We start from the raw sequence: 13,879 nt of genomic DNA, 5'->3' as shown, positions 1-13,879 counted from the left end.
AAATAAGGTAGCAAATGCACAGTACTACAGAGGGAGAGGAGCAACTGCCCCACATCCAGAGCTACCACCAGGGTATCCCAGTCAAGGAGGCATGGCATTCAGAGAGATCACTGCAAAAATCAGTGGAAAAGCATAACAGAATGTAGAACATAGAAGTGGACCAAATGATTATTTTTTGTTTGTTTTCCAGGATTAGTATTTTTTTGGCAGCAGCAGTGCCAGGAAGAATGTTCAGGGTGGCTCAACTTAGGGAACTCTTCAGGACCTCCCCACTTTGCCTCCTTCAAGCCCTCACCCCACACTCATCTCCAGAACTGCCAACAGACCCCCATTCCCGTAGATGCCAGAGTTCTGTGGGGTGGAACAGTCCTTTCAAGGACCCTTAGAATTCCCTGCGGTGGTAGTTTTTCCTATTGTTTGTGTATGTTTTGAGACAGTCTGTGGAGCCCAGGCTGGCCTTGAACTTAGGATACCCCTGCCACCAACCCTGGCTTGGAGTTTTTCAAAGAATTCCAGAGCTTCCTGAAGTATGCTTTGGAATTCCAAGGGGCTCTATGGAGCCCAGAGTTGCTAGCCCCAGGAATATTTGGAGACCTGGGATACTGTAGTTGAGCAGAAGGGTGAATGTCAGAATGTCTTGTCTTCACAGCATGAAAGTGTATGAGATGTTGTCGCTGCACAGGACTAGCGCCTCGGCCTGCACACCTGTGCGAGTCTGCAGCTGTGACACGTGGAAGTTAGCCCCATCCAGGTCTGTGGCTCCAAGGTGGGCAGTTACGTGCAAGCCCTCATGTAACGTGAAGTTCACTGGGAGCCCCACCATGGCCAGCTGGCTGCGGAGGTAGTGCTCCCGGAGGATTCCTGGGAATCCTGAGATTCTTGAACACTGGGACGTCCTTGGATTTCAGGATCTTCTGGCTGCAGGCAGGCCCTGCATCCATCAGGGGCAAAGCCAGGACTGAAGCCCTCTGGGCCTCCAGGGAGGTGGAGCTCCGGCCAAGGAACAGGGATGGGGGAGAAGTGTGCATGGCCTGGGCACCTTCAACGTCCCTGGGAGCCACTGTGGTTCCTTCTAGCCACTCCTGGATTCCCGATCACCCACTTCCAGGGCAGGATCAAGCACTCCAGATGATTATCTTTGTTTAACAAAGCCATAAGAGCAATTCATTGGCAGAAAGATAATTCTTTTCATACATAATGCTGGAATAATGAGATAATGTGAAGGGAAGTATGCAAAGAGGAGGGAATAAATGAATTCCTAAAGGAAAAAGTCCTTCTAGCTAAATTTTACACCTCGTATAAAAACTAACTCAAGGACTGGAGAGATGGCTTAGCGGTTAAGCTCTTGCCTGTCAAGCCTAAGGATGCTGGATGGAGGCTCGATTCCCCAGGACCCACATTAGCCAGATGCACAAGGGGCACACACATCTGGAGTTTCTTTGCAGTGGCTAGCGGCCCTGGCATGTCCATTCTCTATCTATCTATCTGCCTCTTTTTCTCTCTGTCTGTCGCTCTCAAATAAATAAATTAATTAATTCAAAATAAATAATAATTTAAATGCAAAGTGGAGAGATTACAATCTTTTGAAGGTTTTAAAATGACTTATTTAATACATAGATAGCAGTCTCCTTCTTTGGCTGGATATCTTGGATAATCTATTCAAAGTACATCACTTAGTCCAGCTTAATAAAGCCCATATGTGGTGAGTAACCATGTGAAAGTATAATCAATACCACTGGACATTAGCAAAACTAAGCCACTGGGGGATATCAGAGTTTACCTGTCAGAATAACTAAAATTAAAAATTATTACAAGGCTGGAGAGATGGCTTATTTTTTAATTTTTTTAGTTTATTTATTTATTTATATGAGAGAGATCAAGAATGAAAGAGGCAGAGAGAGAGAGTGAGAGAGAGAGAGAGAATGGGCACGCCAGGGCTTCCAGCCACTGCAAACGAACTCCAGATGCATGGGCCTCCTTGTGCATCTGGCTAACGTGAGTCCTGAGGAATCAAGCCTCAAACCGGGGTCCTTAGGCTTCACAGGCAAGCACTTAATCTCTAAGCCAGAGAGATGACATTGATCAAGGTGTTTTCTTGCAAAGCCTAAGGACCCATTCTTAACTTCCCAGAACCCACAAAGCCAGATGCACATGGTGGCACAGGTATCTGGAGTTCATTTAAAAAAAAATTGTTACAATATCAGATGCTAAACAGGATGCAGGGAACCTTTTGTAATCATTAATAGCTAGAAAAAATGATAGACTCATCATAGAAAATACTTGGGCAATTTCTAAAAAAAACAAGCATACATTTACCTTTCCTAGTCATAATATTCCCAGGCATTTATCCCAGAGAACTGAAAACTATGCTCACACAGAAATCCACACATTGATTTTCCCTAACAGCTCCATTTGTAAAAGCCCCAAACTGGGAACAAAGAGCATGCCCACAGTAGGTGGATAGTTAAACAATCTGGGACCTCAGCAGCATGGCACACTACTCAGAAATCTGAAGAAATGAGCTATTGACACTTCACGGCTCCCAGGGGCCTCCAGGACACTGTGCTCAGAGAAAATAAAATAAAAAAAAAAGTTAAACTCATGAGGTCACAGGCTGTGTGATTTTATTTGGTTGGTAGCCAGTGGCAGGGAGCCATTTAACTGGGTCAAGCACTAGGGGCAGAGCTGAGCATTTTACTTCTTACATGTCATGAAAAGAGAAACTTTGTGGATCTTCAAACATTTTTTGACCCTGGATGGCTCACTCCCCTGGGCTTTGTTAGGAGTTCTGTAGTGTTCAACATTACCTCACAGCCCAAGGTTGGCTAGGCATGCAGACTATATTTCATTAGGCAGCCAAGACAGAGCAAATTTTCTTAGAAAAGAATTTGTGAAGAGCAGGAACTAATGAAACTATATTCACTGACTTGATTCAGCCTCTCTGGAGATCACACCAGCACTCCTTTTCAGTTAGCACAAGTTGGATTTCCAGGAAGGGAAAAGCACCCACATGGTGCAGGCCTCACTGAATCTACTTCCTTCCAAAAAGCGCCTGCTGTGTTGCCTGAGTGTTCAGTGTCAGCTGTGCCCCCGTAGAGAGAGCTGCCCTGTGCTTTGAGAGCCGGTAAGATAAATTTAGAACACCAGGGATAGGGTAAGAGAAAATAAGACAGACGATAAGGATGGAGATTCTCAAAGGTACTATTAATCAAGTGAAAAGAGCCAAGGGTGTGACTAGCATAAGAAACATACTTTGCATCAGGAGGATTATAAAATCCAGGAAACTATAAGTGCAAAGGACTTAACGACACTGAGGTCACACCAGGCAGAGATAAACAAGGAAGGAAGGCACAGATACCAGAAAAGGGACACAGTGAGGACAAATGTGGACAGCACTCTATTGTGTCTAGGCTATGTTTTCAAAGGTGATATAACAGATTGGCTTAGGGAACTGGTGAGTCCAAAGGCAAGAGTAATTTGGCAAACATCCTCTAAGTTGTCTGTGCCTCCCTCCCCTCTCTGTCACCCTCTGTGCTCAGCTTCCCTGTTTCTCAACTTTGTTCTCAGACACTGTCTTTTCTGAAATCTTTCTCAGTCCTCAGATGACTGGAAGAAGATCCCCATGCCCAGCCCTATAATGATCTCTGGGCTGTAGGTGATGGATCACTCCATTCAAATGGGGTCAGGTTATGTGCTCACATATAGACAAGAGAATCAAATAGGATCGCCCCCACTCCAGAAATATGTCAAGTGGACCAAAGCCATCTTCATGTCCATTCTGTATGGAGTGGGTGGGTGGCCAAAGCTAAAGCAGAACCAGATTTGTGACACACAGGGAGATGGGTGCAATGCATTAGGATGTCTGCGGAATGGGGGGCAATCTTCAGCAACTTATCAAGAAAGGGACATGGAAGGATACACACAAACAAAAACCTGCACTGCAAGAAGCCAAATCAACCCAGCTATGTGAAAGACCATTAAGGAAAACAGGAGGTCTAAACCCCCATTAACTGCCCTGAGCTGGCTCTGAACTTCACAATTACTCTAAGAGTTTGCTTACTGGAATGAGACTCTTCATCGCTCAGGAAGAGATGAAGAACAGGTTGTGGGAGGACAACCTGTACATCCTCCTTAAACCACACATGGGGCAGGTGCAGGAAGAAACGTTTATTCACAACTAGTGGGAATGTAAACTGATGCATCTACTATGGAAATCAATATGAAGGCTTCTCAAAAACCTTAAAATAAAACTACCATATGACTCAGCTTTGCCACTCTTGGATATATAGCCAAAGGACTTTAATTCAACATATCACAGAGACACTTGTATGTGCATGTTTATTGCTGCACTATTCCCACTAGCCAGCTTGTGGAATAGTCATAAATGTCTGCCAATAGGTGGAATGGAAAAAGAAAATGTGGTATATATACACAGTGGAGTTTTATTCAGCCAAAAAGACAAACACAATTATATCCTTTGCAGGAAAATGGATAGGGCTACAAATCCTTATTCTCAATAAAATAAATTAGACTAAGAAAGACAAATATTGAATGATTCCTTTTGTTCACATACAGGATGTGTGTGTGTGTGTGTGTGTGTGTGCGTGCATGCATGCGTGCATGCGTGTGTGTGTGTTATAGCAATGTCCTTTGAATTGAAACATTATCTTAGAGAGTGACCAATTGAGGCTCATAAAAATAAGAAACTGAAAAAAGCTCACCTCTTAGGAAGCTCATCAAACTTACAAGATTCATAAGGCCCCTCTCCAAAGTTATATAAGCAGTGAAAGTTGCTGGGCAGGAAAATCTTCAGACAACCAAGCTGCCTGCAACTCCTGCAGGGAGATCCAGGGATGCAGCTTTCCTGAGTCATCACTCATGCTGGGTAAGCTTTTGGAGTACACAGCTTCCTTTGAGTGGTCAATTCTCCCATAATTAGCTCCTCACCCATAGCCCTATAAGTAACCCATAATCCATACTTCTGTGAGTAACCCTTCACTCATAGTCCCATTAAAACCCCTCACCCATACTCCTATAAGTAATCCCTCACTCACCTTCCTGACAGTAACCCCTCATCCTTACTCCTTTAAGTAATCCCTCACCCATGCTCTTGTAAGTAAACCCTCATCCATACTCCTGTAAATAACCCTACATTCATACTCCCACAAGTAACCCCTCATCTATGCTCCTGTCAGTAACCCATCACCTATACTTCTATAAGTAACCTCTTACCATACTTCTGTAAGTAACCCATAACCCATACTTCTGTAAGTAACCCTGCACCCATACTTCTGAAAATAATTCCTCATCCATATTCCTGGAAGTACTCGCTCGCCCATACTCTTGTAAGTAACCCCTCACCCATACTCCTACAAATATCGCCTTGCCCATACTCCTGAAAGTAATTCCTGACTCATGCTCCTAATGAGTAATCCCAATAAATCAAGTTGGACCTTGGTGGAAGAATTACTTTGATCTATCATCTATGCCCTGTCTAGTGTAAATAGATCTCCCCAGGAAAAGTTACACGGCTATGCATGTGTACTTATATTTACAAAAATACACACACACACACACACACATATGATATTATATGTAAATGTGACATGAAAATAGAAAGGGGAATATCAGGAAAAATAAAGAGAAAGAGTAATAGGCGAAACAAGCAAGGGTGCTGTTTTCTTGGTGAACTTGGTACCAGCACAAGGGTGAAAGATATAGATACAGAGAACACTCAACTCCTACCAAACAAGATATCCAGAGACACTGAGGCTCCCAACACCTCATCACATGATGCAGACCCAAAAATGAACCCAACAGGGCTCAGGGAAATTTTGCAGAATAGGGGGCGGAAAGAATGTCAGAGCCACACGTTGGGTTATGATATGCAGAGACATTTCCTCCTATCCATAACTATGGGCTAACTCTACAATGCATGACCCATTTACCTCAACAAGGAGGGGCCAGGGGGAGGGGGTAGGACATGGATGAGCCTAACAATGGTATCAACTTGAGTGTATTCACTGAGTACAAAACTAATTAATAAAAAAATAAATAAATAAACAAAAAAAGTGAGAGGGAGAGAGATAAGAAAAGATAGTGAGGAGTGAGTGTCCATGACATGCATGCATTAAAATATCATAATGAACCTCATCATTTTGTGCCATGCTTGTAGAAGGAAACAAAAAAAGAAACTGGAGATCTTGGACTCTGAAATGGCTTGTACCCTTCAAACCAAGAGTGAAATAACACTTGAACATGTATAAATACATCAAGTCCCTTTATAAGCTTCCTACATATGGAGTGAGTGGCATTTTAGAACGTTTGACCTGGTAGCAGCAAACGCTGGTACATTGTTTTAGACTTAAGGCTTGTGATTTATACCTAGTGGATAGGTTCTGTTTAGAACAGTGCCCTGTCACACTAAGAACATTAGTTTGGCTGTCTGATTTTTCTAAATAGGCTTACAGTTCTTGGGGGACACTCATTGAGACTGTGTGTTAAATATGCATAGAATACTTGTGCATACACATAAAGAAGTGTGGTGCCGGGCATGGTGGCACACACCTTTAATCCCAGCACTCGGGAGGCAGAGGTAGGAAGATCGCTGTGAGTTTGAGGCCACCCTGAGACTCCACAGTGAATTCCAGGTCAGCCTGGGCTAGAGTGAGACCTTACCTCAAAAAAACAAAAAGAAGAAAAAAGTGTATATACGAATATATGTGTGCTTCTTTGTGCCCTCCATGGAGAAGGCAGTCCAAAGAGTCTCTCCTGATGGTTTAGAGGCACAGCCTCTTAGGCTACAGCATCTGAAGTGATTTGGAATCATAGCATATAGTTTCTTCTTTTTTTGTTACTCCTTTGTAAACTCACTAAATTATTACACTGTGCTACAAATAAAAGACTAGCTGGTCACTGGCTCAGTCTGAGTTGTAAGCGGCACCAACTCTCCCAGTGTTGCAGAGAATTTCACTTTAGGATATTTTCTTCTGTGCCTCAAACAGAAAGTCAAACCCTCCTTTCCTCTTGGACAGAATGGCAATGCACTTATAGGGCTGATTGACATTTGACATTGTTTGGGCTTCAGAGATTGGCACTACAGAAGTCACAAACCCAATCCTGATCTGCTTTCTCTGTGACAGGGAGCATCTTTAAAATTCACTTCCTCTTTCCATGCCACAGTAAAGGCTCATGGTTATCCTCACCTCAATCGGAGTTCACAGAAGAGGCAGGAGGACAACTTGCAAATACCCTTTGCAAGTCTTCCTCTTACTCCCTTGAGGAGCCCTGAAGGTGACTCTCACAGTTGGGATGGAAAAGATGGTGTGATGCTTGCAGTGGTTTCTATTGAGAATGCACAAAGACATTTGCTGTCATGATCGACTCTCCTGTTCTCCATGAGGGAATTTCTTGGAATGGCTATTGCCACTAACCTTAGCTTTTCAATTAAAGACTTCTGAAGTAAATGGAACTGTTATGAATATGAGTTGAATTAAATATTTTGAAAAAGTTAAGTGGCCTGACTCACTGGCCACAGAAGGGTGATTCATTGTAGAGGAGCTCTCTGTAAAACACCATCATTGTAGAGTGACCAGTGGGGACCATCAAGGCTTCCTGCCTCTTGAGGTTTCTCCTGTTTGTGTGGAGCAGTGATCAGAGATGAAACACTACCAGGAGGAAAACTCTGATAAGATGGGGCTGTAGAACTGGAGACCTGAGCTATGCTCCTTATAAGGGACTGAGGTAAGCTGTCTTGTCCCTATCAGACAACAAGTGTTAGGCTTTGGAGTTCCTACCCCTTTGGCAGTCATGTTGTGATGGAACATTGTCATGAGAACACTGCTTGTGAGCTAACAATCTGGATTGATTTACCCTGAATACATTTCAGCTGGGCCTGACACATATGCCTCAGGCCTCAGTACTCAGAGCTTTGCATCATACAAATGTAAATAATACATTCTGGGTATAAAAATAGATTGAGAAAAACATCAGCGAAGTCATTTCCCAGGCTGAAGATTTGCCACAGATTAGCAGACACCCCCTCCTTTTTCTTGGTAAAGTGGTCCTCATCCCACTCCTACCTTCATACTTATATCAGGAGTTTGAATGTTTACATTGTCAGCTAGATTTCTGATGGACTCTGGCCAGTGTACTCTTGTCTTTTTTCATTCCAAGAAGAGATCTGCCTATGGAAGACACAGGGGATGTTGTAGTACTTTCATGCGATTCACAATGAGTGGAAGAAACAGTCATAAGTAGATAATTAGAAAATGAATGCAGCAATAGAGGCAGGGGAATGGTATGAGGTCCAAAGGGCCTCCCGGAACTGACTCCTCATATTAGTGGAGTGAGTCTTCAGGGATCTGTAGAAGTTAACAGGAATATACAGAGAGGGTCCTGAGGTGTTCTAGGATCATCCTATGTGGGCTACACTTAGTTAATGATCATACACTTTGAGGAATAACAATAACATAATCTTAAAAGAAAATGGCCATTCCAAATATCTGTGCTATTGTCTGGAAAAGGCAAGAAGTCATGCTTCAGTGAAGGCTTGGTCAGGGCATTGATATGAGCTTTAAGTAATGGGGGTGCCATGCTCTATGGGCAAATTTCTTTGTTAAGGCAAGATTTTCCTTGTCACGAACATTATCTGTGTTTAATAAACATGCGGAATATAACCTCACAAGACAAGGACTGGCCGGGGCTTAGAATAACTAACAGTGATGTTACAATTTCAACCAACTCTGGTGTGCCTGAACCATGAGCATCCTTGGCACACTCACAAATGAGCCAATGAGTCTTGGAAAATGAGAATCCAGAATGTTCACAGATGAAGCCAGGGCTCAGTATGTTACAACAGAATGCTGCCACAGATGGGTAGGGAAAGAGGAGCAATGTAACAATTAAATTGCACAATTTCTGTTTATTTGCAAAGAACCCTGATTTTATGAAGCATTTTCCAGATCTATTGCTTATTAGCTTTATAAAAGGATATTGTACCCATTAACTTTATCATCAGCCAATGGCACACCAAGCTATTTTGCATTTAAATCCCAGACAGTCCTTTTGGGGGGTCATCAGAGTTGACATTGATTTGGAATCATCCCATTTTGAGAAATTCATCTATTTACTTTCCTTTTATTTTTCAATCTGTATTGCATTTCTTGAACTTTTACTACGTATGTCCTTTGTTTACCTATATTGCTTTTTTCCCCCTATAACTTGAATTTCTTTCTTTCTTTTTCATGTTGAAGATAGAACCAAGGGCCTCTGGCATATTTGGTTACTACTTTACCAATGAACTACATCTATGGCCCATGAACTTTTTTTCTATATCTTAAATATAGTATTAAAAATCAATGAAAAATTAAGTATCATCAAAATGAGGCACTTCTCTTTATAACATACACAAACATAATTTACTTACTTTTGGACAGAGGAAGGAACATGAGCCCTCTCTAAACAATCCATGTCTTATATTCAACAAAAACCCTCAGCTTCTCCTTTCAGAAGGCAAAACTCTTAGGTAAATGTGAGATGCATTCTAAGCACTCTTCCTCAAACTTGAGCTTGTAATGACATCACCTGGGAACTTGTCAAAAGAACAGGTTCTCAGGTTAAACTTTCTACCACTGAATGTGGACCTCTGAGGGTCACCACAGCATCTGTGGGTGGTTTAGGGTCAAGGTCTAAGAAGAACTGCTGCAAATGAGCATGATGAGCCTGCTATACTTAGAATCTCAGCTGTCCCCTACGGCTCGTGCTCTGAGCGCTTGGTCTCCATCGGGGGTGCTATTGTGAGGGGCTGTGGAGCCTTCAAGAGATGGGGCTTTGCTGGTGGAAGAAGGGGTAGGGGTGGCCCTCGGAAGGCTGCAGCTGGGCCCTGATTCTTTCTGCTCTCCTCTTGCTATTGCACCACAGTGTAGGCGAGCACTTGCCATGTGCTTCAGCTGCCATCAACAAGGCCATGCTGGCCCTACCACAAGGGACTGAGACCTTCTGCCACTGTGGATCAAAACCAGCCCCTTTCCCCTTGTTTCTGTCAAGAATTTTGTCAAAGTGGTATAGAAGTTAACTCAGGGAAGTCTTTAAGGAGGTCATTCCTGAATCATTGGGAACAAGCAAGCCTCCCTTCCAAAGGCAACCACTCTACCCAGGCAGGCTGCAGGTGGAAGGCAGAATCAGTCCGAAGCTCTGAGTACCCAGAGACAAATGGAAGGGCCGGGTTTCACACCACCCAGTTTCTCATTGCTCCCTTTCCCTCCCCATTTCCCTGACATTGTGTTAGTAGAGTATAACAGCTACACTTACATTTTGATCCTATTCAAATGTAAATCCATTAAGTAAACTTAATGTTTCCACCTATGTCAGTTCATTATACAACAGTGTTTTTTTTTTTTTTGTGGTTGTTGTTGAGGTTCCTTTCTGAAGAAGAGGGTTGAAGAAGATGAAGGACACTGAGAAAAATCTAACTACACAAGAAAGATATAGAGCTGAGTGTGTTAATGCATGGCCTATAATCCCAACACACAAGAGGCCCAGGCAGAAGGATTGAAAGTTTGAGGCCAGCCTGGGCTACATAGAGAGATCTTGTCAGTCATGTAGACAAGAAAGAGGCGGGCAGGACTAAGAGTAGGAGAAGACCAAGGAAGGGGAATGAAGTGGCAAAAGAGATAGAGATGAAAGAAGAGGAAACAAATAAGATACAGCCAAGAGAAAGCCAGTGATAAGTAGGAGAAGTCTTGGAAGTCTTTCTGAAAAGGCAGAAGTTGCCTTTTCTCCTGCTTCCCCCACTGTCTGGGAAGCAGAGATGAAAGGTGGAGCTTTTGTAGCCTTCCTCTAGCATAAGGTGGTCACAGTGAGTCAGGCAGGGAGCAGCTTGGGTGTTAAGGAGGACACTGGGAGCCATTGCTCTGGACTGGATAGTCTTAAAGGCGAGAGAAACAAACTGCTGTTCTTGGTATTATTTTTGTAATTGTACAAATATAACACTGCTCTGATAGAAAGAGATGTCACCAACGAAGTGGGGGAAGGAGCAGGGGGAGGTGAGCACGGCAAAGGGGAGGCTAGCAGTGAGACAGGCATCCCATGTCCTGCAGTTGAGCCCTCCTGATAAGCACAAAGACATCACATTCCTTCACCATGAGACTCAGCTCATCTCACCAGTGCTCCAGAACCACAGTTGTGTTTTTGTAAACTCTATACCATGTTACCGGTGATAGAACCAGGGCTCATGCACACTAAGCAAAGCCACGGCCCCAAGCCACACCCCAATTCCATCAAAGAATACTGTACTGTCCCAAACAAAACTGAGATAATTGTAGGTTGAGATTAAAGGTAAATAATTTATATCCTCAACATGGAATCAGAACATCATGTCTATAATGAGCAGTAACCAAACATGTCAGACAAATATTGCCCTAAAAAGACGAGACTGTGGCATAATAAGCAGCTCTTAGCTTTCCCAAGGTTCCTTCGAGGTGTTGATCTCACAGCTTGTCTACCAGGAAAGCCTGAGATGATAAAAATTCAGGGAGCTCCTCCATCACTGTGACTTGGGGTTACAAAGCAAGCTGTTTTCCTTCTCCTTTGTTCAACACCCTGCCTAACAATCCCTAGCAACTTAAACAACAATATCAGTCACACCACATTTGCTATACACTGATGTGAGTGCTTGACCTGTATAGCTCACAGATCCACCATGTCCTGCAGAGCTGACAGTGTTATCCTAAAGTTGACATTCAGATGTGTTCTAGGATGTTGAGGGGAGGAGTGAGAATTCATGACATGGTTAGTGATGCAGAAAGGTAAGCTGTTGAGAGGAGACCTGGGTGGCCTTCATACCGTGTTCAGCTGAAGTCACACGGCTCAAGGACACTGAGCAGTGTAGGGTCTAGCTATGTGGTTTCCATTAGTTTCTTACAAGAACTTTGAATCCCCTAACTGCATTCTTACTAACCACTGGATTTGGATGGGCAGGAGCACTACGGGCTAAGGAGCAGGTGCTTGGCAGGGTTTGATCTTAGCCTGCATGTGCACACACACAGCACAGAGGTTTGTTTTCTTTTATACTTGTATTGTTATTTTAAAAGAACTTTGGACACTGTGATATTAAGCAGACTGGGTAACCATCATGTGACTCTTGGACTATCCTGTGCCTCAGTTAGGGCTGGAACAGGACTCAGCCAATGTCGTAACAAGTCAGCTTTAGGGGGACAGGTGGGACACAGCAGTGGCCTCTTACACGGTAGCTGGTTCTCATAAGTCTCACGTCAGGCAGTACGGGTGGGGTGGGGGATGAGGAGAAGACTTTATTTCAAAAACAAATTTGTCTGGCAGGCAAAAACCAAACTAATCTGCCAGTGGTGGTGTGGTCTTCCAGTGTGACTATTTATGGGTCTTTCTTTTCAGAACATGAGCCTTGTTACTGATTTCACCGTTTTATCTCCATTTCAGCTTCTTTGACTGCAAGATCTTCCCATGACACTGCTCAGGGAGGCAGAATGAAAAAAAAAAATGCTTTCTAATTTAAAAATCCCACTATATTTATTTATTTGGTTATTTATTTATTATGTACAATAGCATATATTACTGTAAAGAATACAAGTTTTCCACAGTTGTATTATCTTCTACATATAAAGTGCCATTTGCTCTTGAACCCAGACAGAATCACCTGTACTGACTTCATGTGATTCTGCCTTAAGGCAGGGTCCTGGATGCAGTAACTCCTCAAGGTCTTCCCTATTGCTCCCATGGAGAGAGGTTTCTAAAAATTATGAAACTCCTTCTCCTCTGAGATGAGCCAGGAATTTGTAGGCATTTTTTGAGCGCCATGGAGATTTATAGGTTGATACTGCCTTCTAGTGGTCAGCAACGAGACCAACAAGGGAAGACAAAAGAACCAGTCCCTACTCCCCAGCGTTTGCTAGGCTTGGGGTCAGAGTACAAAGGGACCTTGGCATTCAATCCTCCACATCCTCCGCAGCTGCAAAGCAAGGTAGAAAGCCGCCAAAGAGCAGATTGCCTGTTATTTCACACTCACCATGACCCACACGCTCACATTCAGATTAAACTCTCAGACCACAGGCTGAGAAGGTAATTGACTCAGAATGACTGCTTAGCATGCCTGGGCCCTGGGTATAATCCTCAGCAACACAAAATGACAGAAAAAAAAAATGATAAAAATAGTGGAACAAAATAACACAAATATGGTAGTTTGAATGTGAATGTTTGCTCTCCCGCCCTACCCTGACATAGCCTGAGGTATTTTTGACCAAGCTTACATTTTGATGGAAGAGGTGTCACTGGGAATGGATCTTGTAGTCCATACCTAAGGCATGTTCAGAACAGTTTAATTTCTGGCTGTTCCTCTTTCTGGCTGCTTGATGGTGTCTCTCTGCTATGCATCTTTGGAAGTGAGCCAGCTTCTACCATCATCGATGGCGTGGCCCCTGGATTCCATAAACTGAAATAAACTCTTCCCTCCCATTAGCTGCTTTTGGTTGGGTGTTTGTCCCAGCACCGAAAAGTAACTTCAACTATAATGGTCCGAGCTGGGGGAGTACCATGCTCACTTAGCATGGGCACAGTCCTGGGTTCCATCCTGAGTATTACAAATATATATATATATGAGCTGTTGAGTTTGTTCAGCTGCTAAGGCACTTACTTGCAAAGCCTGATGGCCCAGGATCAATTCCCCAGTACCCAAGTAAAGCCACATGCACGCAGTGGCTCATGCAGTGACCGTAGGCCCTGCTAATGTTCATTCTCCCTCTCTTTCTCTTTCTCTCTCTCCCTCTCTCTTTCTCTCTCTCTCTCTCTCTCTCTCTTTCTCTCTTCCCCCCCCACCTCTTCCCCTGTGTCTCTGTCTTTCATAAAA

The 13,879-nt window shown here is 43.4% G+C and overlaps 1 pseudogene; it reads right to left on the bottom strand.

The window, feature by feature from the left end:
* Positions 1 to 643: 643 nt before the first annotated feature.
* LOC101602848 lies at positions 644 to 9,941 on the bottom strand (annotated as a pseudogene).
* Between the last annotated feature and the right edge of the window lie 3,938 nt (positions 9,942 to 13,879).

This window comes from Jaculus jaculus, chromosome 12 (assembly GCF_020740685.1).
Source record: "Jaculus jaculus isolate mJacJac1 chromosome 12, mJacJac1.mat.Y.cur, whole genome shotgun sequence".
NCBI classification, from domain to species: Eukaryota; Metazoa; Chordata; class Mammalia; order Rodentia; family Dipodidae; genus Jaculus; species Jaculus jaculus.
The sequence above is the reverse complement of the archived record's forward strand: the minus strand, read 5'-3'. Positions and strand labels throughout refer to the sequence as shown.